This window comes from Ciconia boyciana, chromosome 8 (genome assembly GCF_034638445.1).
Source record: "Ciconia boyciana chromosome 8, ASM3463844v1, whole genome shotgun sequence".
In the NCBI taxonomy this organism is placed as follows: Eukaryota; Metazoa; Chordata; class Aves; order Ciconiiformes; family Ciconiidae; genus Ciconia; species Ciconia boyciana.
The window spans coordinates 24,028,269-24,052,061 of NC_132941.1; the positions used below are offsets into that span (position 1 = coordinate 24,028,269).

Sequence of the window (23,793 nt, forward strand, 5' to 3'; positions counted from 1 at the left end):
GTTACAACCCACAGGATATTTCATCTAGCCTGTGATTCAGCAGCCCTCTTCTAGAGTGAAAAGCAGATGAATTCTCATTGTCACTCTGCACAAAGGTGGACCTCTGCAGAAAACGTCATACAGCATGTTTGCAGCAAACCCAGGAGGTCTGAAAATCATCAGGTCATCTGAGAAGCACTGTATCACAGCCATACTACCAGTTTGGCCATACTAACCCAGAAGCTGCAGCATCAAGCTCCCAGCATGGTACTAAGTAATGCGTGAAACGCCATTCATGATTAAGCACCACTGGCCTAGCTAAAGACAGAAGAGTTGGAAATGTTCACACACAAGAAATTCAATATTTAGTATTACCAAGCTTTACTTGTACCTCAAATTAATTCAAGATTTAATACTTAAAACTGAATATGGATAAGCAGGAAGTATCCGTTACAGGCAAACAGGATGAACTGGTTTTTCATCATAGACATCCCAACATACTTCCAGCTGCAACGTTCATTTTGAGGAGGTGAGTTAGCACTGCTTCTCAAAGCTGTTTGCATAGACACAAGCACAGTTGTATTTGCTTTGTGAAACCAGCTTGCAGAAGCAACAACGGTGCTCTACCAGGTATCAGAAAAGCACTTTGATTGGACCCCACCCCAGCCTGTCCTGGGAGGAGAGACTTGCTTCAAAACAGACAACAAAAAAAGGAGTCATTGAAACTAAGGAAGTATATTGCTGAACAGAAATCAAATGTGAGGATGATGATGGAGTGCTTCTAGGGCTGGATCACTAAGAAAGATAAGCAGAACAGAGGAATTCTATGAACAAAAAAAGTAGAACTTTGGAAAACACACTTGATCCCACCAGAGCCAGAGAGGAGGATTTGTTTCCCCTGGAGACCAAAGTAATTATTTTCAGTGTTGGATAATCCATGAGCAACAGCTACAGACCTCACAAAAGGGTAACAGAAAGAAGTCTCTACCAAGAGCACAAATCCTGCCCAGTTTACGCTTGGAAAAAATGCACAGCATTGTGTGATACATGAAGGCCAGCACAGCTCTGTAGACTGAGATACTACTATGAAGGACTACATGGAGGAGGGGCTAAAAACCCTGAAAGAAAGGGCAAAATCTGCATGATGGGGACTGATTACAACACAAGAAGGAGGAATTATACAGTTTTTTATAAAGTTGCAAACAGTTGGGGTTTTTTCCTTGCTCATTAAGCTAACAGTATGTAACTTATGTAACAGCTAACAGTATGTAACTGGCCAGTGGAGCGCATAGGAAAAGTCAATATAAGCTAAAACCACCAGAAGGGGTTTCTAAACAACCCTGATGAACATGAGGTGGACTGGGAAGAGACAGGCTGTTTAAGAACACACTACAACGTTTTCCTGCGTGATGCCAGAAGCTGTTTAGCCTTCCTTCTGCCATGAAGTACTACCAGCTTTCGACCTGCAGAGTAGATGGATCCAGATAGCAAGGTTGTTCTGCAGCAGAACCTGATATCTAGGTGCAGACCTTTTCAAAGTTGTTTGGCTACCTGCCAGCACAAGACAGCATCGTTACAGATAAGCGTTTTACCAGCTATGATAAAATGGGGCTGAAAGCCACCAAAAGGTAAAGGTGCACAATTTAACATGTTTCAAATGGTTGATATGAGTTGGCCTTGATCTTCAGCAGTTGCAGGGCAGGCAGTGCTCTATCAGTGCTTGACGATGCAAGTACATCATTCCTCTAAGTGCTGCTCAAGCCTCTTGTGAGCATAAGCCCTCCTAAGCCTCGATACAGCTTCTCCCTCCTCCAGATTAAAGTCTGAACTAGGTTCAAGCCCCGTGTGCCAAGTTTCATATCTGACATCAGAAATATACTGCTTGGTTTGACACTTACACCATCTTGCTCACTGCATCTCAGATGGGACAAGCAACTCCATTCGTCTCAGGCAGACTAAGTACAGAGCTCCACCACACATTTTCTGGCTAGTGAAATAAGATGTTAACGGTTATAAGCTACTACGCCTCCATCCTTCCCCCGTTCCCCATCTGTATAAGGGTTCCCCAGGGAGAAGGATGGAAAGGTCATGCCTGACAGTCTGCAAACACTAAACATCCCCTCTCTCAGCTGAAAACCTCCTGCAAACAGGAATTTGGATCAGCAACGAATGAGTGAACCAAGCATTTGATAACCTCTTTATTATGGCCAACCCTATGAACAGGTCCCAGGTGTCGGTACACCAAATTGCACAAAGATCTTTCACTATTGTTACTACATGCTAAAAACAACTGTAGTAAATATGGCATCAAATATGGCTTTTGAGGACTAACAAAGCACTTGGCTTTGGAAGAGGAGTGGCAGAAGAATGAAGACTAGACTGTAATTTGAATTCAGTCACATTAATATTTAAAGACTACTCAGAACACCAGGACTATTTCCTGCCACAATTCAAACTTTTTCATAACGATTTTTCTTCTTACCTTTCCACCCACTCAGCAAAATTGCTCTTGAAAGTTACTTGCATTTAAACAAAGATGATATTTCCCTAATGGTGACTCAGTTCAATTCCAGTATTTGTTTCACTACAATATAGTTGGAGACACAGGAACAGTTATTTAATGGAAGATACAGGCTTGAAAGGAAATTAAAGCACAGATAGCTAAATAAAAAAAACCAACCTTGTATCCTACACACTTAAAACACTTAGGACCCAATATCTAAATCACAACCTCACCTCCATCAATAAAACTGCAGCGCTAAAGCTACAAACCAGCTTCTAGGCAGCACTGAAGGCAGCTGCTGTTCACCTTGTGATCCATAGCACAGTCCAGCATGAAGGAAGGTTTATCGCTTACTGAGCACTTGTTACAGCACAGAGACATTGCTCACAGACATCCAGTTTTCTCAGTTAAGTCCTTCAGTTTGAAAGCAGCAGTAGTAAAGGACAACACAAACAAGAGACTAGTGTGAAGAAGCCAGAGCAATCTTTATTCCCACCCTTCAAAAGAAAAGCTTACTTCCCTTGCACCGAAAATTTCTTTGACCTACTTGAGATACTCTGGAGACCCTTCCAAGATAAGAACAAGAGCTGTCAAAGTCTTGGTTTGTGGCACAATTTCAGAAAATCTGTCCAAACAAATTGCAAATTAATGCCCCTTTCTTCAAGTCGAATCAAGCAGACCTGATCCAGGTCTGTGTGCATTTCTGATTCATGAAGGAGTCAAAACGTGCTAGAAATCAAACTGCAAATACTTGGCAGATGGATCACCACCCTAACAAGCAGTAGTAGTTCAGCCCTACAATTCCTTTTTCCTTCTTTTAAGAAGAGACCTTCAAGAAAGTCCCCTTTTCTTTTGAGATGGGTGATCTCATCCCGCTATCTACAGAAACAGGAACTCAATTTCTTAAAGCAACTCCAAGATCGTTGCTTTAGGACAAGGCACATGCCTTCTCACTGTATTTTCCAACATCCACCCCAGGTGCCTGTGTAATACTTTTGGTAAGTTTATTGATCTGGGGATTGCTTTCCAGACAAGATCTGCTACATCCCACATGACTTCAAAGACTATAAAATCCCCCGGGCTCTCAACTGACATGTTATAAGCATACCAATATAAGATCACCAGCTTCTACCCTCATTCTCTGTAAAACGTAGAGCTTTCAGCAGCAGAAAACTTTGCTTGCTTTGCCACAGATTGGGACAAATGCTTCACCCTCTGGAAAAGGTGCAACAGCCTGGATGCAGGTAATGAGGAATATTTTGAAACCACAACATGTGATGTGTTCACTCACGTTCTCAGCATCTGACAACTCATTTTACTAGCTTACACCCTTAAGTTTAGAGGAACAAGCTGGCTTTGCGTCCTCTGCTTCACTGCATACATTAACAGCTTCCTAGGTGTCAATGCTCTTCCTATATTAAAACGTGATTAGCAAACCTTTCACTTGCAGCTTTGCTCTCTTCTACGTGGACACACATGTCCATTGGCTTCAGGTCCCTTCATGCCTTCTCATCCCACCACATCATCTCTTCCCTTCCATGACATTCCACTTCTTGTCCTGCTTCTGCCCAATGCTACTTTCCAACTGGCCCCAACAAAAATTTCTTTTTCCAAAGTCACCCCATTACTCACTTCTGGTAAAGCTGCTGTTCTACTAGCAAGAAAATAGAAGAGTTATGAAATCTGCTCTGTTCCTAAGGAGAAAAATCAACAGATAACAAAATATCCTATCTTGGTCCGACCTGGAAGAGGATCCTGCTCTGATGCTTGGCTATCTACGCAAGCTAGTAGGAAGGGAGGATGCAGAGGCTGAATGCTCTCTCCACTCAGCCATGAGAAATATACTTTTTTTGCCTTTTTCTCTCCCACTCAACAGCTTTCTGGTTACCTAGAGGGTCTTCTACCAGGAGATACTCCCCCAATAAGCTTCCTATTATGGGAGTGTATTTCAACTACCTGCCTGTATCCCAGTAGCACCTCCACACAGAGGAGATCAGCATTTATCTGTGCTTACCCAAACAGCACCAGACTGACCTGGTTTCAGTGCTCTCAATGTTGCGCAAAACAGCAGAAAAACTGAAAAAGTAGGTCAAATTTCTCTGCTGCAGTTTACAGCTGGCAACAGCATCGACAAACCTGGCTGCAGACTATGGCAAGCAGGTGCACGTCACTTCAGATGTCCCACACTCGGGAGGTTCTTTCCAACTTTGAAGACTACAGATGCCTTTTAAACATTATGAGTTGCTTCTGTTGAATCATTTGACCCAACAATTTAATCTTCAGCTTGTGCAGTTAGTTTTGTTCAGTGCTTCACAGGCGGAAAAAATGCCTTACAAGATGAGGCATACAAACAGTATTTAAGTCTAAATTGCTGGGAAGGGAGAAGGACGGACAACTGTGGATCACTACACTCATTTGTTACTCATGAATGCACAGGACTGTCAAGTTAACATCCTACAATTACACAGTTTTTACAGAAAGGGGTGAACCCAAACTCACTCATACCATTTTCCATCCTAGGGAAGTGAACTTCCATGAAGTCTTTTCCTCAAAGACCTTGTGAACCTGCTAAAACACATTAATTGTATAATCCTCAACTAAATGTGTTGGCAAGTTACTTTTCCAAATAAGTCTCAATTGATTGTTTCACCAAGAGCAATTCAAGCACCCATTCTGTAAGCTCATTCCCGAACTTTGTTCTCAATACCCTCTACACAAGCTCAGCATGAAAGCCAGCAATGATAGGGAGGGAAAAAGTAATTTAGTTCTTCCACACAAAGAGAGTCAAAACAAAAAATAGGCCATTTTTCAGGGAAATGGTTTGTGCAATGCAAGCTAGATTTATTGACCTCTCTTCCCCACTCGAGTTCAAGCCAAACATATGCCAGCAGCCATGTACACATAATCCTATATGTTTAACAAAGCACTACAGACCATAATCTGCCAGAAAAAGAGGGTTAGTGCTCTTTATGAAGAGTTGCATTATGCTGGAACAGCTAAATGAACAGTTGAACGCTTAAATAAAATTAGAAAATCCCCTAATGAAGCCTGAGCTCTGCATATTTTAATTTTTTTAGGCTGGGAAGAGAAAAGAAAAGACTGAAGCACAACTGCCAGATCAGCTCCCCTCTATCTTCTGAGGCTTGCTGCAGAAGTCAGACACACATCCCTCTGCATAAAAGCCTGACAGAATGCCAAATCCCCATTTGTCAACAGCAAGCACCTCCAAACAATGCAGGTGTTCAGCCCACACATAGCTGTCTGCACACCACCAGCCCCAATGCTGCATCCTCAGCAGCCCCAGAAGTCACGCAGCCCCTGCTGTGCTGCTGCCCTGGGAGGGAACCATCACATTGACAAAGTTTTTAAGATCTACCTCTTGATATTACAGTAACCAACCCCAGCTTTAAAATCCAGTATTTGAAAGGCTTCTTAAAGACTGGCAAAAAGCGTGACGCTTAGGATACCATCTCTGCTTGCAAAAATAGGCTGCATAAGGCCATGTAAGATCAGGTTCCAGCAGAAATAGGTATCTGAGGATGCTACAGAGGAAATGAGAAAAAACCTGGCAGTAGCAAAGGGTCTGCAACAGACCCAGGGCAGGATAAGCACCCTGCAGATGTTCTCTTCTCTGATATCCAGGCATCACATATACCTGTATTTTTTCATCTTAAAATACCAGGTTGCTTAACAGCAAAAAGAGAGCCTCAGATATTCTTACACCACCCCCTGCCTTTCAGGTGATGGATTTGAAGAAGAAAGAGGCAAAGCCTACCAGAGAAGAGATTACTTCTAGACAGCCACATGCATCTTCAAGGAATAACCCACATCAGGCAGATTCAGGTGCTTCCATGGTGGTTGATGGATGTAGTCTGCAGTTACTGGTATCAATGACAAGCAAAGCCCTTGACAAGACCACCACTACAGCTTGGGCTCTGGAGCAGGCTTGGATCACTGGAAGCAACATCACTTTTGCAGATTTATAGCATAATTTAACACACATGCACCTCAATAGTCTATGACTGTTTTATCTGTGCACAGCCTGGCAAGGAAAAGAAGCCTGGAGAATGAATTGCAGACAGGCTCAGAAAGCTTGAAAAGACCAGTAAATTTGGCGGTTAAACAAAAAAAAAATCCCTTTGCACTATCCAAACCATGAAGTGCTTTTTTCTGCTTTCAGAAGGGAATACAAGTATCAAGTTCAGAGCCAACACAGCTTTCACGGTGTGTGTGGGGGGCAGCGTAAAAGCCTCTTACTAGAAGAAAAGTCCTCATGAACTTGAACAGACAGGGTCAAAGAAAACTGAAGACCCCTTGATAGCAAAGGGTAGGTAGAAGCTGCATTAGAGAAACCCATCTCAAGCCAACAAGCAGCCCTGACTAATTCAAAGAGGTTCTAAGAAGCATTTGGCCACGCATCAAGATTAACACAAGCACTCATCAGGTTCCTATTTCCCCTGTGGAAGAACACATTCATGTTGAGTGCCACCCAGTATCCATCAAAACAGTGTCATTACAAAACAGTAATGAAGTGGCTTCAACTGTAGGCTCTCTGTACCCCAACTTGAGAGGAGAGCTCCAGGTCCCCAAACTTGGCTTCTGACTGCCTGATGGGAACAGGTTGCCTCTCCTCTGTCCCACCAATACCCAGGATGCCTCAAAAAGCTGAGGACAAATAAGCAGAACAGTTTCTTGGTTGCCTCAGATCCGAAGGACACAAAACCTCTGCCAAGGCTCATATCAGCTCCTAAAAAGAGCTTCAGACATGGCTGGTCAGATTCAGGATCTCAGCCCCTGAAACCAGGTTAAGTAGAGACCTAGGATGATGCTTGCTAGTAGTCTGAAGCAGCAGTGCACCCTCTGCTTGGTATTAATTAGCATGTACATTAATATTATGTCCAAAGCATAGCTGCAAAGATCAAAAGACTGCATGTGCTGTGTCTTGTCAGTGTAAAACATCACAGTGATGCTGTTGAGCATTTGCACCTGATGGCTTAGGAGACAGAGGCTAGTCATGGCCTCTCGCAGCACTGAGACCTAAATAGGGGTGTAAGGGCTCTCTCAGTGTCCAAGTGTCCACTACACAAAGCAACAAAGCCTTAGAGAAAATAACACTTCCACGCAAACAGAATGAAGTTATGAAGGTGCATCAGAAATAGGTGCCTTCAGAAAGGGAGCGTTGTGCAAGTACCTAATTCAGTGCAAGGATTTAGGCACTGAGCTACAAGGATATAGGCTCTGAGTGCCAACACACACCATAAATCAGGCAAGATTTATCTCAGCTTAGGTGTGTCCTCCAGGGATGAATACCAGCAGCCAAAGCAAATTTGGCTGTAAGAGAAAATACATGCTTTCACGTCCTACTGTGGGGCAATATTCAGCATAACAGAAACTGAACAATTTGTTCTTCACCACCATACAGCCTCATATAAAGAGAGGATGAAAAGAAAAACCTATAAGGGGACATGACCAAAGCCAACAGTTTAGGTGGGTAAAAGTCACAAGTATACTCTGTGCAGCCTGTGTAGCTAAACTTTAAGACCTGGACTAGCAGGCAAAGCCCATACACCCCATGGAAAATGTGGAAGCAGACATCCCTGCCAAGTTGGCTCCATCCCACAGCCTCTCGCCATTGCCCAACAGACTTGACTTGGCCCCTGTCTCCAGCTCACTCATCACCAGAAACTCCTCGTAAGAGCTGGTTAATAAATTGGAAACACAGTGATGTAAGAGACAGTGAGCCGGAATACCAGCATCTCAAAAAAAAAAAATAGTAATGGTGATGCCAAAAGGAGAGACAAGTAGTCTATTAAGAGGAAACACAAGAAAACTTGATACTTAATGATTTAATGTATATGTCGTTTAGTTTTAATGCCTGAACTTCCCCTTCTCCTTGCTTGAAGATACTGCCTTTTCCAGCAGTCACGGGACAGAGGATCAGACCATGCTGTCACTTCATATAATTAGATGTTTGGCAGGAATTCAGCTGACACTACCTACATATTTTGCTTGCAACTAAACTATGTCTCGAAGAGGAAACTATGTACTTGAGACCTATACACAGAGAGAAATCTCCTCCAGCCTTTAACGTGCTGTTTATTTGGAGGCAAATTGCTGTCAAACAGGGGTGACAAGCCTTGCAACCACATGCAGAAGTTAGAGCACAAGGTAGCTGAAAAGGTAAGAACCAAGACTCCTGGATAATACATCCTGCTCATTTGGGCTTAATAAATGCATTGCTTCAGCCTAAGCAAACAAATCTCAAAGCTGCTACCAAGAAGGGGCAGCAGCTGCCAGCACCCCAATTCCCTGCCATTGCCTCATTCTCTCCCACCCCACTGTTTTTTGTGGGGTAAGGTTTTTACTGGCATAGCTCACTTCCGTTAAAAACTGACAGAGCTTAATATTTAAGGCACTGTTACTCAAAGACTGAAACCTGCTGCAGCGATTTGTCTTCCCTTCCCATTATGGGATTATAAAAACTCCATGAAGTCAGCACTGCAGCTGTGCTACAGACCCAAAACAAGCTGTCAGAAAAACCCCACCTATCCTACAGGGTAGCATCCTTACAGCATATAAAGAACAACCGTTTCCTTTCTCTCTAAGATTTCAGATTCTCCTTTTTCAGAGCTCCCAACTGCATATCCTTATGAAGCAGTTCAGCTGTCAGAAGAGATTGATCCAAATGGCATCTTTCAGTTGTGTAGGCTAAGAATTATACACAGACCAAGCAAAACACCCGTTGGAGAAGTGCAGCCCCCTTGCAGGAGGGCCAAAAGATGCTTAGGAGCTCTGTGATAGTTTTGTGAAATAATCCTGTCTCTTGCCTTTTTAAATTTTTATTTAATTATTTTTATTTATTTCTAAACAAAGCAGAGGTCACTCCTTTTGCTGGCAGCTATGAGCTGCCTCCTCCTCGGTGCAAGGTACAGGCTTGGTTACCGGTTTCGTCCTGTGCCCGCAAGTGGCAAGATAGGCTACACCTCCACAAACATCATAAGCTCCATAAAAACCTGCACTTCCTCGGTAGAGCAATTAGGCATAATAATCCCAAGATACATGGTTAGACAGTCGTGTTTGTTCACAGAAAGTAAATTTTTGTGCCTAGTTATTTCCTTGATATGGCAAATAAGTAGCCTGTATCACCAGCCCACAGTGGAAAGCCAAGCAGAAGCTGTCGATACTCCAGAGAGCAAGCTACATGGCTTTAAAAAATTTTAATACTTGAAAGGTTTCTGTTGTTAGTTGGTTTTGTGGGTTTTTTTGCTTCCTCAAATCTGAAGGTAGCAAGCTGACAGTGGCTTAAAAGTCTTCATGTGCTGGATGGGTGTTTTAGCTTCTTCCAGATTTATTAGCAAGCACCATTCCACGCCCGTCATTTTTCTACCTGTGCTTCACAAGATGCAGGTTTTTTTGTAAAAGTCACCTGCACAGCTTGCTGAGATGAGGTCCATGTGCTACATCAGCATCAGGAGAGGCAACCTCTCCACATTGGCATCCCATGTAAAACCATCCAGCACTGGGACGGCACAAGCAGCATAAGAAATTACAACAAACACTCTCCGGTTTCTCATGGTGACAGTCTTGAGATAAGCTCCGGTGGTTTCTTTTGACTGCACCCATCCAGCTGACAGTGTTTGCCTTCACGCACCATCAAGCCCATCAAATTTCCCCCTTTAAGTACACAGTAATCGGACAAATTTAAATTTGCAAAGGATCAGCCTGGTTATGAGACATCACCATCCCTTCCTCGTTCACACTCTTACACTGAATGCACGTTCACAAATACAGGTGGCCAGACATCACCCCGCCTTTGTGCCAGGTGATGGAGAATGTGCCCAAGATGCAAGAGGGTGTTAATGCCAGCAAGGATATCTGGCAATCCACAAAACCCTGCATATCAAGGAAAAAACCAATAGTCCTACTCCTCCACAAAAAGGCAGTCTGAATGTGAACAGTGACAGTGTCCCCCCACCAAGAGCCCAGACGCAGTCCCACACAGCGGGGTCATTTAGTGACCCTGCACATGCGAAGCAGCCCCATTTTTCAGCTGCAAACAATAGTTCAAAGCAACATCCAGCTTCTGCAGTGTGTTTATTTTCATTATCAAAGCCAGATGTATTTGGCGATGCCACTGTGCTAAGGTCATGGCAGTGGATTTAATTCATGCCAACCTCTGCTGCTGCTACCGATAACCCTCTATCTGCATCTCAGCACTGTCCCACCACCTGATACTTATTTTTCAGATCAAGAAACAGTACTTAGGTAGTAAGTGGACACCTCAGCTACCTTTTTTCCAGGTCATCTTGCTGTTTTGGTTGCTTCCATCCAGATTTGGACTCTCCAGTGCCAGAAGAGGATCACCGCTGAAGCTATTCAACACCCAAAACAAGGATACTGGATGCCCACCTATAGCACGTTTTGGTTCGGCTGCAAGCAGCAGGAACAAGCAGCACTGGCCCAAGCGTTCAAGTTCATGTTGCACTTGACGGAGCAATGTCAGCTTAAGGAAACGGCATGCAAGTTCGTAGGTGAAATAAGCTAAGAGATGTTTCAGTTTTGGAGAGGTAATTTTACACAACTTTTCCTAGCTCTCTCCTTTCCTCATTATGGACTTCGCACAGTTCACGGCCTGGCTGCTCTGTTTGCTGTAAACTTGAGACATGCCTATGTAAAGTGAATAGCGTGCCAAAACAAACAAGTCTTTCATCCACTTGTGGTCCGGCAATCTATTAGGAAGGAAAGGCAAGGCACATACCATTAAAAACTATAAATACCACCTAGTATGAACAAGAGTAAAGTCTCGCAGTTAACAAAAAGAAATATTTTGCTCCATTCCTCAAGGAATTAGATTTACATGTTTTAGACATGCCAGTACCCTTGTTTTGCAAGCTTCTAAACCATTCATGTTTCAATCCCATTTGACAAAGAATTCAAAGACCTTAAAAATTTCTCCAGCTATTTGATAAAGCCAGAGGACAGTGATCCACATGTGTTCCTTCACCAAGGAAAATAATGAAGCACAAGCTCAGTTATGCAGTGTAACACAAAGGAATGCACATGAGAGAGGAGTTGCTCATCCCTGTCCACAAGAAAAGCTTCACAACTTGGGTCTTATTAGATACTGGATTATCCAAACACTGAAACCACATTTCCTAAACAGCTCTTGAAGTCATTTACTACCTCTGTTACAGGATCAGCATTCAAGAGACACTGGGGCAAAGCACAGGTGTTTATGTCTCAGCTAAGATGTCCTGATGGGTTCAACCTTCCTTCCAAAGGACACAGTACCAGCTAGCTTTGCTGTTGTTTTTCATATATAAAATAAACACACTGGTAACCATATAAGCTTGCATGCTATTCAACAAGTGAGAGTGAGCACTTGGCAGATATTTCAAACTGAAGCTGGCTAGCAAGCACATAAATGAAAGTTTAAGGACACACAGAAACAGAAGAAGATATAGTAAGTGCAGCTCCATGCTACTGTATTTCCCCATCCTATAATGACTTAAAAATTAGTGACACTGCAGAGGGAAGCCTAAAGATTTCTCAAGAACCAAAACCAGTCCCTGTGATAAGATTAAGGCAACTCAGATGAGTTTGGTGCAAAGAGATTAGAAGACACCTTATGGCTTCCCTTGGATTAGCAACAGGGAGAAACTGAAGCCAACACCCAGCAAAGAAATAAACAGTAAGCAAGGAGTGACTATCAGAGCAAGTCCTTGGTTCCTGAAGTTGGATGAGAAAGCTATTTGTTCTACCCTTTCACACTCATGTAGACTTAAGACTTAAGTTTATCTTTTAAAATGAAGTAGAGATGCAACACAGGTACTCAGACGTTTGTAGCCAAGGAAAGCACATCCTGATGATAACATTCCTTTGCCCTGCAATACATGGCCTTAGACTAGTTACGGCTGGCAGATTTTTTCACATTGAGCTTTAGCATTTATTTCACAAGCACCAATCTTGTTGAGCAGAGAAATGACACCTTATTCCACCCTATTAGCTTTAATAATATGATCTAAAACAAGAAGTGGGGGGTTTTTTTGTCCCATGCAGAGACTTACCTCCTAATCATGGGAGAAGTCAGAGTACTTATGCTACCAAGTGTCTTTGTGCCCTCTGAAAGGCACCAATCTCCCATCCAAATCCATCCCCACCACCAGATCTTCAGTTAAATAAAGAAACAGCTGAGCCTCTAAGAATTCGTTGCTGAAACCTTGCCTCCCGCAACTACAGATCACCTTTAGGCACTATCTTTAAACCATATTTTCAAGATTAATTACTTCATTACAGTGCCTGTTCCCCCTTCATGCAAACAATATAACCTCAAGAAAGCTGAAAAACAAGCCCAGTTCTTTAGCCTACAAGGCAGTTCTTCCACAAGGAAAGACAGCACCTCTTGATAGCATCTATATACAACACCCAGTATTTGCCTGTACATCAGGCACTTTTCAAAAGTCATCTTTTGTGGTTGGAAACCTGAAAATGGCTCCATACTGAGCTACAAAATATCCCTTTGAATTACCACATGAGAAAGAAAATTCATGCCATTTACAGCTTAGTCTTCTCAGATCGTGAAAACCGGCAGGTGGCACAAGGACATTTGGTATTTTTCAGAAGAAATTCATGCCATGAAAATGCAGGTGCAATCAGAGCATGAGCAAACACACCAAGACACACAAAGGGTGCATTTGGCACAATATCCCATCTTAGGTGGCCGGTAGCAACATCTAGCCAAGACCACAGGAGCACGGGAAATACACAGCGATCTATAGCGGAGCTAAAGACTTGAAGACCGTTTCACAACATGCAGTGATAATACTGCAACGATGCTGGACTGATGAATGAATTTGTCCTGCTTCTTTCAGAATTTATGTAGCCTTCTGGTACGCACAGCTCGCAGAACAGTGCTCTGCGGCTTGCATCAAGTGAGGTATCTCCTCTTCTTCCTGAACCTGCAGCCTCCAGAGCTCATTTGAGGCGAACCAGCATCCTTGTTCACAGGACCAGCATTATCTCACCAAAGAGAGCATCCCAAAAACAGTGAAACTCAATACATTTTCAGCGTGGCCACCTTAGACATCTAGAAAAAGAAAAGACCTTTCTGATGTAAGTGACTTCTGCACTGATATGCAAGAACAAGAACTGGAAGAATACTGCTTTGTCACAAAACCACACTGATTTGATTCTCATTCAGATGGAGAAGAAAGTTTAGGAGAGAACACTGAGGACAATCTGACATCTGCTGCCTTTTAAAGGAAATGCTAAAAATTGGACTTCCCAGCATCTGGAGACTCAACATTAAAATGGAAAATAAACTCTTAACCACGGTGGTCTGGCTGTCATTCCTCTGCAGGAAGTGTCTCAGGACAAGGTGAAGCTGCACATGGCAAAGGGGACAGCCTACTTAAATATAGTCAAACCCTTGTTTGTAATGGATCATTGCTTGACCACATCTATAAAGTACCAGTCAGATGTCCAACAGCTGCCACAACCTCCCCAGAAGACTTTGCTTCGTTACCTGCACTACGTGACTTACTACAACACTGCAAACCTCTGCTGCTGCTTGAGGAAGAGAAGACGACAGCAACCATGTATTTGCCTTTAGAAATCGCTTACCATTACCTGGTCAGCTGGCTAGGAAGCAAGTAGGACAGCCCCTATCTGAAGTTTATCTGCTCTTCTTCCACGTGGGACACACATGCAAATGCTGCAGAGTACAACCTGGGACCTCTCACACCAAAGAGGATTTCTGAAAGGAAACAGAAGATGCCACTTCCAGGCACAGTTTATCTGAGCACAGCTGAGTTACAGCCGCCAGCAAACCAGTGCTCGTTAGTGGGGCTGTTCATCACCGATTCAACTGCATCGGAGTTAGCTTTATTCCTGCTTGGATTCTTTTGGTTCCCCTGAAATGGTACCAAATATAGGTGACAATGCCCGCATATCCTCTGACCTCTCTTACACACATGCATGCTGAGAAAATAAAAGGATTAAGATTTTACAGTCTTTTACAGGAATTATTTTCTGGATTACTGTGGTAGGTACATGTTAGTGGTGAGGTTTTGGTTGTTTTAAGGAAAGGTCAGTTATACTGTATGACAATTTTTCCAATTCATGTATACATATAAGAAAGCAGCTTATACCTGATCTATGTGGTGATCAGATACATATCATATCAATTAATAAGCTTTAGTTTTCCTGGTGGTGGGTTTTTTCCAGGAAAGCAATCAGCGAGACTAAGCATCCGTGCACCGCTCAAAAACAGCTTTCACAGATCTATTTACAACAGCACAGCCACAGAGTTTGGGTGCGAGTCAAAGCTCCATATGTACTCTGCTTCTGGTTTTGATCTTACAGTAGCTCAGATACATGGTGACATGTTTAATATTCCATCAACTGCAAGTGCTGAAGCACAGTAAGAAGGTTCAAGGTGTTGGGAAAAGCTTCCAAAACCTTAGAAGTGAAACAATTAAGCATTTACCTCCGGATTTCTCATAACCCAAGGAAAGTAAACAGGCAAATGTTTCTCAAACAGCCATCGGTTTATCCCAGTAACATTTGTTATCCACTTTCCACGCTCTTCCTAGCGGCTACCTTCAGGTGAATCCCCAAGTGGTTCCACAAGTCCTCTACAGCACCCCACGAGTCTGAAACACTGCTTCCACATCACAGAGCGGTTCAGACTCCTCTACCCCATCCCCAGTGATGTAACAGACCAAGATTAGTCTAGACTAGAGCAGCTTTAGTAGTTTAGCAGCCAGGCTAAAAACTGAAATTAAGCAAAGATGGAGGCAACTCCAGCCCAAAGGAGCCTCCCAGAGATGGCAGCTGTAGGTCAGGGTCATGGCTCTTCAACTACAGGGCAACACCCTGCCCGTAAGGTACAAGACAGCTTCACAAACAGTATCAGCAGCACACTGGCATGCTACAACCAAGGGAGCACAGGACAGACAAGCAATGGGAAGCACTGAGTCCAAGTACTCCTAAGCCTGGTGCTGGGTAGGAGGGAGAGATTTATACCCTGTACCCCCACAGACGGGCCAGGCAGATCAGAACAGTGCCCAAGCATACCACCACCTCCCTGCTCCCACACACCTCATCCTGACCTTGCCTGGTCCCAGCTTCCTAATCTGCCCATGTCCTAGGTACAAGGAAGGACAGAGTGGGAGTCAAAGCCAGGCTTTAAGTGTCTCCTGGGGGCTGAAGGAGACAGAGATGAGCTGGTTAGAAGAGTTGAGTAGCCCCTACTCAACAGCCATACCTGGTATATCAGATGGCTTATCCTGTTTAACATCTAGCTACCCTAAAAGGCATCTTCCTGCTCCTCCATCCATCAAATGCCCTCAAGTCTCTCCAGCTCCAGCACTCGTTTGACCTCTTACAGAGCTAACTCTAGAACTGCACAGCTTTCTATCAGGTTCCTGAGCTGAATCCCTACTGAGAGGTTAAAAAAAGCCTCAGAGACAGCCTGAGGAAAGGTACAGGTAGATGGTATCATCCTTTTCAGCAGCAGCAGGTTGTCACACACTGGTGTTCCATTAAATGGACAGCTAAGGAACTTGCTGACAACTGGACATTTATGATTCTTCTAACACCTCAAAATAAATGCATGCACTCAAGGAGTACTGCTTCTCCTGTTGTTTGGTAGTTTTCAGTAGCTCTTTTCACATTCTGTATAACAGAATGCCAAGAACATAAAAGCTTTCATTTGTGTTAACTGCAGTAGCAACAGCTTTCACTGAAACTGCAGCCACATCTTCCACCCTCACATGTTTTTGAAACACTGGGATACAGCAGAGCCTCCCTCCCCCATGCCACCAGGAGAAAACAGGATAGGAAACACTGAATTTCAAAACTGGCAGATATTTAGTAAGCAAAATAATTTAGAAGCAATTTGAAAAGGAGTTACCTACCATGTACATAAAGGAGAAACAAATGCAACTTGTTGTGCAAGGATGACAACAGCCAGTAAACACAGTAAAACCCAGCTAGTGGCCAGCTAGCACATGGCCCATGAGCTCATTTCAGCAAGGTCTTACTGTAAGTATCCCCACGCACTAGTTTTGAAAATTATTGGAAACGCAAACCTGATGCAATCAGCACAAGGGGAAGGAGCTTGAGGTACTACTTCGAGTACCAGTCTCACTTCTTACTAGAAGAAAAGGACATGCAAGTTACTTCCTGCTTAAGAAATGTCAAAATTTTGTGGGAAGGCATCTAGAATTTCTGAAAAAGCACCAAAACAAAGACTAACGTACCAAAATCCCCAATTGTGAAGGTGGGAGCATCCGCACTGTGTCTTTAAGCATTTCCAGCACTAGGCAAGTATTATTTCCAGCAGAAGCATCTCTAACCTAAACCAGCAGATACTTTGACCTCTGAAACCTTGAAGCCATTTGCAGAGCCATACTTCTCTACCCAATCCATACTTCTTGGGTACGGACCTGTCACCAATACTCCCAGTTAAAGATCAATAAATTTATTCTTGAAGATTATCTGTGCAGCTTTTCATGCATTCAGATTCTTAGAAGCTGCATCATACTCGCACCAACCACGCTGTTCAGAGACTGACTGAAGGTCCAGCCAGGAGACCACCATTACAGCCACCTTGGCTGTCCAGTACACACACCTTCATGTCCAAACTGCACAACAAGGGGAAGCACAACGGGATCTGGAGCAAGATATCCTTGTGGGGAAGGGAAGGGAAATGGCACAGCTCTGCTTTGATTTATCTAGTCTCTGCACACCCAGAGGAGAAAACAGACTCAAAAATCCTGGTACCAGATCATTCACTCCCAGCAGAACAGTCCCTGTACAGTCTTCTCCCATGCAGAGCAGTCTTCGAAGGACAGTGCTACCTGAAGACCTAGAATGGGGATGCTTCAGAGATAAGAGCTGCTTGGACCTCCTAACAGTCACCATCAGGACTACTCACCTCATGTCCCCCAGTAAAACATTGGGGCACTCTTTTCACCCAGCTGAAAAACCGAGAGAGGAGTTGGTTTCCCATGGAAATATAAAATAGAGTCAGTCTAGCAAAGCACATGGGTTGATCACAGAAGACCCACAGGTAGGTAAGAAGCCTAGCTGACAACCAGAATCCACAGCAGGATCAGCACAATGGCATATCTGCCAGATAGACTTAGCCCATACAATGCTAATTGCCCAAGTAATGCTAATTCTCATATGACAGCTTGATCCCATCCCTCCCCCAACAGTACATTTATGGAAACATTAAAAGCCATGGAAAGGCCTCATAGTGTACCACAAAAAATAAGGATCCATCGTTGCTTGAATGAAACTGCAAGGCTTGCACTGGGTTTTTAGCAAGGAAATGGAAATCATGCTGACATACAATTGTTCCACCCCCACGTTCGCCTTCACACATTTCTTACAGGTCAATTTTAAAGAATTAAGTCTTGTTCAGCTAAACATCTGGTGGCTGTTGCTAGAGGAAACAGACTATCTGCAACATCTGAGCAACAATAATGAGTTACATAAAAGCCAGACTGCATAAGCAAGAACAAGCGTTTTGCCAGTCTATGAATCTCAAATGTTACATGAAACCCCACATTTAATTTTTGGGTTAGAATACAATGAAGTGAACCCATATGCACTACAAAAGCCATGAAGATTCGAGTTCTCTAAATTTATGAGAATATAATCATGCTGTACTGTAATTAACCTTCTAGCTAGCAACTGTCCTAAGGATTTTCCGTAAACAGCAGAGACAGATGAATTACAGCTTAAAAATGGACCAGTTCAGCTCTAGGCATTTTCAGACTTAGATCAAGTCAGTACAAGTTGAAGAGTTACAGAAGATGTTTTGGTCATTAACTATTTGAGTTAGGGGCTCCCCCATGCCTAGTGGAAGAATATTTTTCCTTAACACTGCTGAGTACCTTTTTGGCTCTGTCCCTTTTTCCTCGGGGTTTATCAGTGTTTGGAGACCAACACCCAACAGTTGAAGCTACGCTACACTAAACAGGGGGCATGATTTTGTAGCAAAAGTTGAGAACAAGCTCTAATGGCATCACCATTCGAGACCCTAAGACCAACTAGAAGCCCTGTAAGACTACAGATTTTTGATATGGGCTTTACAGATTATGAAGTCCCACAACAGGAGATGCAGCATTCCCGAGAAGCGTCTTAAGCAGCGTAATTCTAATATACTGGAATTGCACTTCACATTATGTACCTTTCTACAAATAGATATTGCTGTTCTTTGAGGAGAGCTTCAGCACTTAAATAATCCAGAAGCCTGATGGATGACTAATATAACTAGAAAGCTTTGCATACAGAAGGATATTTTAGCTACCACACATCATTAGAACCACGCTCAATACGCGGCCAAAGAACAGCGGAGGCACCTATGGCTTTCACTGCTGTTTCCCTCTTTTTGACATAGGCTCCAAGACTTTGATTCCAGCTAGCTTTCTCCAGCACCACCTGGAGAAGTCCACTCTGCAGTCAACCCCAATCACTTAGATGGTACAGTATTCTCCTGTGCAAGCCACCACTGGTCCAGGTCTATCCCATACAACTATGTACTGTATCTACTACTATGCAGAAAGCCACTCCAACACACCACTTAGTGAGCAGAGCAGAGATGTACCACATGAGCAACTGTTTAAGCCAGGAATTTTAACCATTTAACCAGCAGCTGCTGCTGCTCTTGTTCATTTATGCCATCCAGGAAAAACAAATTTGCTCCTAAAGTCAAATTCTTCAAGCTGGACATGGTTCACCAAGCACACTGGAGGACAACACAGCCGAGTCAAGAGCTAACTCCTCACTCACATGGACAAAGCCTGTTTCCACAGCACAAACACAGGAGTGGAAGCACCTGGCACTGGTTTCACCAGAGCTGGGAAAAAGTCAGGCCAGCACACCTCTGCTTGGGGATCCTGAGGCAGGGAACACACAGACAAAGACACAAATGCTCCTTGAACGAGTAACAACATGAGTTGGGGTGCTAGCTTAGAGAGGAGTATGGGCAAGTAGAAGTCATGAAATGGGAAAACCAGAGCTTCTTTAAATAGTAAATTTAAATATACAGAAAGATAAAAGCAGGCAGGAACAGGATACAAGTGTAGGCAGCTTGGGAGCAAGATCCATGGCTGAGACAGCAGCACTTTTCAGTGTCTTGGAATTGGTAAAGATTTTCAGTAATGCATTATCAACTTCTATTGTCTTAAAAAAAAAAGACAAGATGGGTCTCCTCATTGTATCATTTAGCATTCACGCTGCCTAGCAGTCTGTGCTAAGAATCCACATCCTCGGGTGTAAGTGGCTGAACAGAACCAAACCCCATGGAAATAGGTTGATGTGATTAAAAAAAAAAGTAACCAAGATCCCAGACATCTTACAGGCAGGACGAAGAAAAACAAGTTAGTGACTTCAGCTACAAAAGAAACCCTCCACAATATTACATCAACAAAGCTTTAGACTTCAGGGGCTTATCTTTAAGACAAAACAATATAAAATGAAGCATAGTCAGATGACTACAGTCTCCGTTGGACTCATAGAAAAATATTAAAAGCACTATACTACACCAGTGTGAATTGCTCAAACTAAAGACTTTTCAAACAATTAATGGCACTCCTACTACTGGCACCAAAAAAAAGATAAATTGGTTTTAGGGGATGAAACTGCAAAATAATTCGAGATACTGTATCAAGCAAAATTGAAAACAGATTTCTCCTCCAGGCTGGAAGCTACCAAAAGCATGAAACCATTGTCCATCTATCTGCCCCCCCAGCTGAAACTACCAAAAGGCAAGACCTCATTAAGCTTTCTATATACAAAATGCAAAATGGAAATTATAATTTAGAAAGAATTTGTTTTGTCACATCATTTTGTCCGAAACTAGAAACAATATTCCCAAAGGATGATACGCTATTATGGCCCCAAACAAAATGCCCCAACTACGTAATCACTATCACTTAGTCTGCACTGGCTTATGTTTGAACAGAAATATAGTTTGTCTACATATATATATATATATTTATTTTCAGAAGTCCAGAAAGGGAAATCTAGTGCCAGTTTCACTCCTGCAGTACTCATTATGTACACTCAAAAAAAAAAATCCTGCCAAGCAGAGACTTGCATTGCTCTCAAGGTCATCACTTTTATCAAATCAAAACACTTGCCTTTGTTTACTTTCATCACTATTGCCTGTTTCATGAAATAAAGGTATCTATCCACACTGGAGTCAGTCAAACACTCTCACCTACAAATGTTATTCCCTTGGTTTCTCTGTTCTGGAAAGGAAAATTTTCCCAACACCTTCGGTTTTGTGTTTTCTGCTCGTTTCATAGGTCAGTTGTAACAGAATAGGCAACCTAGCCCATATTTTACTTGTCACACTGGAACAAACGCTTATACACAGAGCACATCAACTCTCCTCCCAGTAACAAAGTTAAAGCACTTTTAGAGAAGCTTCAGTTCACCATGAAACACTTTGGGTAGGATTAAAGTCAGGGAGAGTCCAATTTCCTTGTTGGAGATATTCATCACTGACAAGCAGCATTACAGCTACCTACTTCTCAGCTCAACACATATGTTTCTAAAAATAAAGCCATGGAAAGTAGATCAGGGATGCAAGTTCCCAGAGAAGTTACTTCAGGTGCAAAATGCTGACAAAACTGAGAGGAAAAAAATATTAAAATGGAAATAAGGAATAGAATTGAACAACCTTCATTCAGGTCTCTAAGCATCCTTCCACAAGCTTGACAGTTATTTCACATATCCTGGTTATAAGTTACTGGATTTTGTAGTGTCTTCCCTTATATATGGTTGTTTGGGGGTTTTTTTAGGAAAGAATATTTGAGTTGCATGCTAAGATGCTCCAGAATATCAAAGGCACATGATACTCACCACACCTTTTGCAACTCACTTCTTATGTTTGTTGTCTGAAATCACGGGGTAGCAAGTGCTGGGGCACAGGAGCAGCAGAGCAGCCAGCCAGTCATATCTGTAGTGAATCTGGAAAAGAAGAAGGGAATTTTTTAGAAAGTCTTAATGCAACAGTTCATACAAACAACTTCCAATCTTGCTTTTTTTTGGGGGGGGGGGGGGGGCAGGGGGAAGCATTGTTTGCAGTTTTCACTTTAATATACTGGCTTCCACATATACTGTGGATGAAACAGAGCCAAACACCACTTCTTACAGGAAAATCCAGTATTTCTCCTTACCCCATGTCAGGGCAAACTAATAGGTTTCCATGCAACAACACAAATTTAGTTCAGAAGATGACACCATTTTCTTAAAATATAGATGTTTCTGGCTCTTCAGTAATTTGGGGTTTTGTTTTTGGTAAACTGTGTTCCCCACCTTGGGAAACAGGTTCCCGAACCTGAACTCCCATGACATAGCATCCCTGGGCTGGCTCCATCTCCTTGAGATGCTCCGGGCACTTTGGTCAGAAGGAAGCACAAGGAGTTTTTTTGTTTGTGCCTTTTTCCCCTTAAATAACACCCTCCAGAGCACACAGCCCACACAGCAGAACAGGGCCAAAACATCAGTTTCCAAGGGGGAGTGTGCTGTAACAGGGATGTGAAGGTTGAACCAAAATGAAAATATTTCTGGAAAACTCTGGAAAAGGATGACCAGAGACACACTGTTCTGTTCTGCATTCAAAACTTGGGCCTTTAACTTTCTTCAGAAGAAAACACATGGATTGTTCTAACAAAAATTAAAGCTTTAAAAAGCAACTTTAAGTTCTAAGAAGCTCTGACCATCATCTAGAAGACAGGTTCTTCTGACATGCTGAAGAACCACATCAGACTCCTTTACACATGAAGCTCCGCAATGGGCTACAAGCAACCAGGCTCCCCAGTGCCTAACAGGCATTCAAGTCTATGCCTAAGCTAGCACTTTTATCCTTATTTTCCTAACTATTACAGCAAGGGTAGAAGTTTAAGGGTCCATACTAACCTCTCAAACCGCTTGTTCTATAAACGGACAGGGGAAAAAATGGTCACTCTTTAACCTGACTACAGCAGAAGGAAACCCTGTACCAGAGAGTATTTTTGCTTTCTCCAACATAAAGTCCAAGATAGACCGAAGTCACCATCATCACACTGTCAAGAGACGCCACTGACTGAAGCATGCAGGAATTTGGTCTACCTCTGCCCTGTACTTTCATAAGCTTGTTGTCAGTCTAGTCCAATTCACATACGTGCCCTTTCAATGTCATTCATTATTTCTGTCCTCAAGAAGCTACAAGGATTGCTCAATGGTGTTATACGAGACTTCAAAAGTCTCCACGAGCTCACAACAGTTGTCATTCATTAATCCTCGTCTACAATTACCCAGCACCAACTCCTGAATGAAGCCAACCCCCGGGATGAGGAACACACGCCACCACTCCACTGTACAAGCAGTGAGTGACACCCATTCATCTAAAATGAAAAGGCATTAGGTAGTTGAATATATCCCCTAATATTAAGTTTATTGCAAAGCATTTAAGGCAAGCTTTTGTTCTACTTGACATTAAAGTTGTTCCAAGTTATTTGGCCAGGTCAAAGGCTGAGGCAAGAAAGAACCAGCCAAACTCTTACCAAACTAAGCCCTACAAGAAAGGGAAAATGCAAGCACTTATATTCACAGGAAAAGAGAGACTGCAGCTTTATTTATTGACACTGGAATCCTAACACCACTCTTGGGCAAAGAGGAGTATCCCATTAACATGACACTCCACATATTTAAATGCTGAATACCCTTTAACCTGGTGAAGTTTGCTCTTTTGCCACCTTGAACACATCCGTTAAACTTAGAAGGAAAAACAAAAGTTGTGCATAAAAATTCCAAGTAGGGTTCATTGGCCAGAAACTGCCTCAGTTTCTTTACATAAATACCAACCTCTACTAAGAAGTGGCATCTCCAAACAAGGAAGCTAAATGGAAGACTATTTATAACCCACTCCATGGTACAATGATTTACTTTAGGAATGAAAGTAAATAAATCATCTCACACTATCTTAAGGTTCAGGTTCGAACCAGGGTTTAGATATTATTCACGTTCTGCTCAAAGAACAAAATGACAGGCACGTTACAGAGGACTCAAAGTGTAATGTGAGAAAACCTCCTGTGCCAGTCAGCCTCTGCCACTTCCTACTGGCAAGGCCAGGTCACCTCGTACAAGACATTTACTAACAGACCTTTCGACCTGCAGCACAGCAAATATGACTCCTCCCATGTTCACGTGGATGGGACACCAGCATCTTGAGAACACCTGAGGTTCAAAAGGCAGAGGTCATATTCCATCCTTCCCCTGGCCGTACACTGATGGTGCTGGGCTTA

At 42.9% G+C, this 23,793-nt stretch overlaps 1 protein-coding gene across 6 annotated transcripts in view; it reads right to left on the bottom strand.

Annotated features, from left to right (window-relative positions):
- The window catches only part of CSNK1G1 (casein kinase 1 gamma 1), a 109,306-nt gene that overhangs the window by 66,746 nt on the left and 18,767 nt on the right, over positions 1–23,793 (bottom strand). For 2 of the 6 annotated variants that reach the window (XM_072869271.1, XM_072869270.1), the window contains one exon: positions 21,387–21,475. The gene's annotated coding sequence lies outside the window, so the exon portion shown is untranslated. Of the gene's footprint in view, positions 1–21,367; positions 21,476–23,793 lie in introns of all 6 variants that reach the window. The other 4 variants (XM_072869269.1, XM_072869268.1, XM_072869266.1 and 1 more) reach the window with 2 other exon arrangements.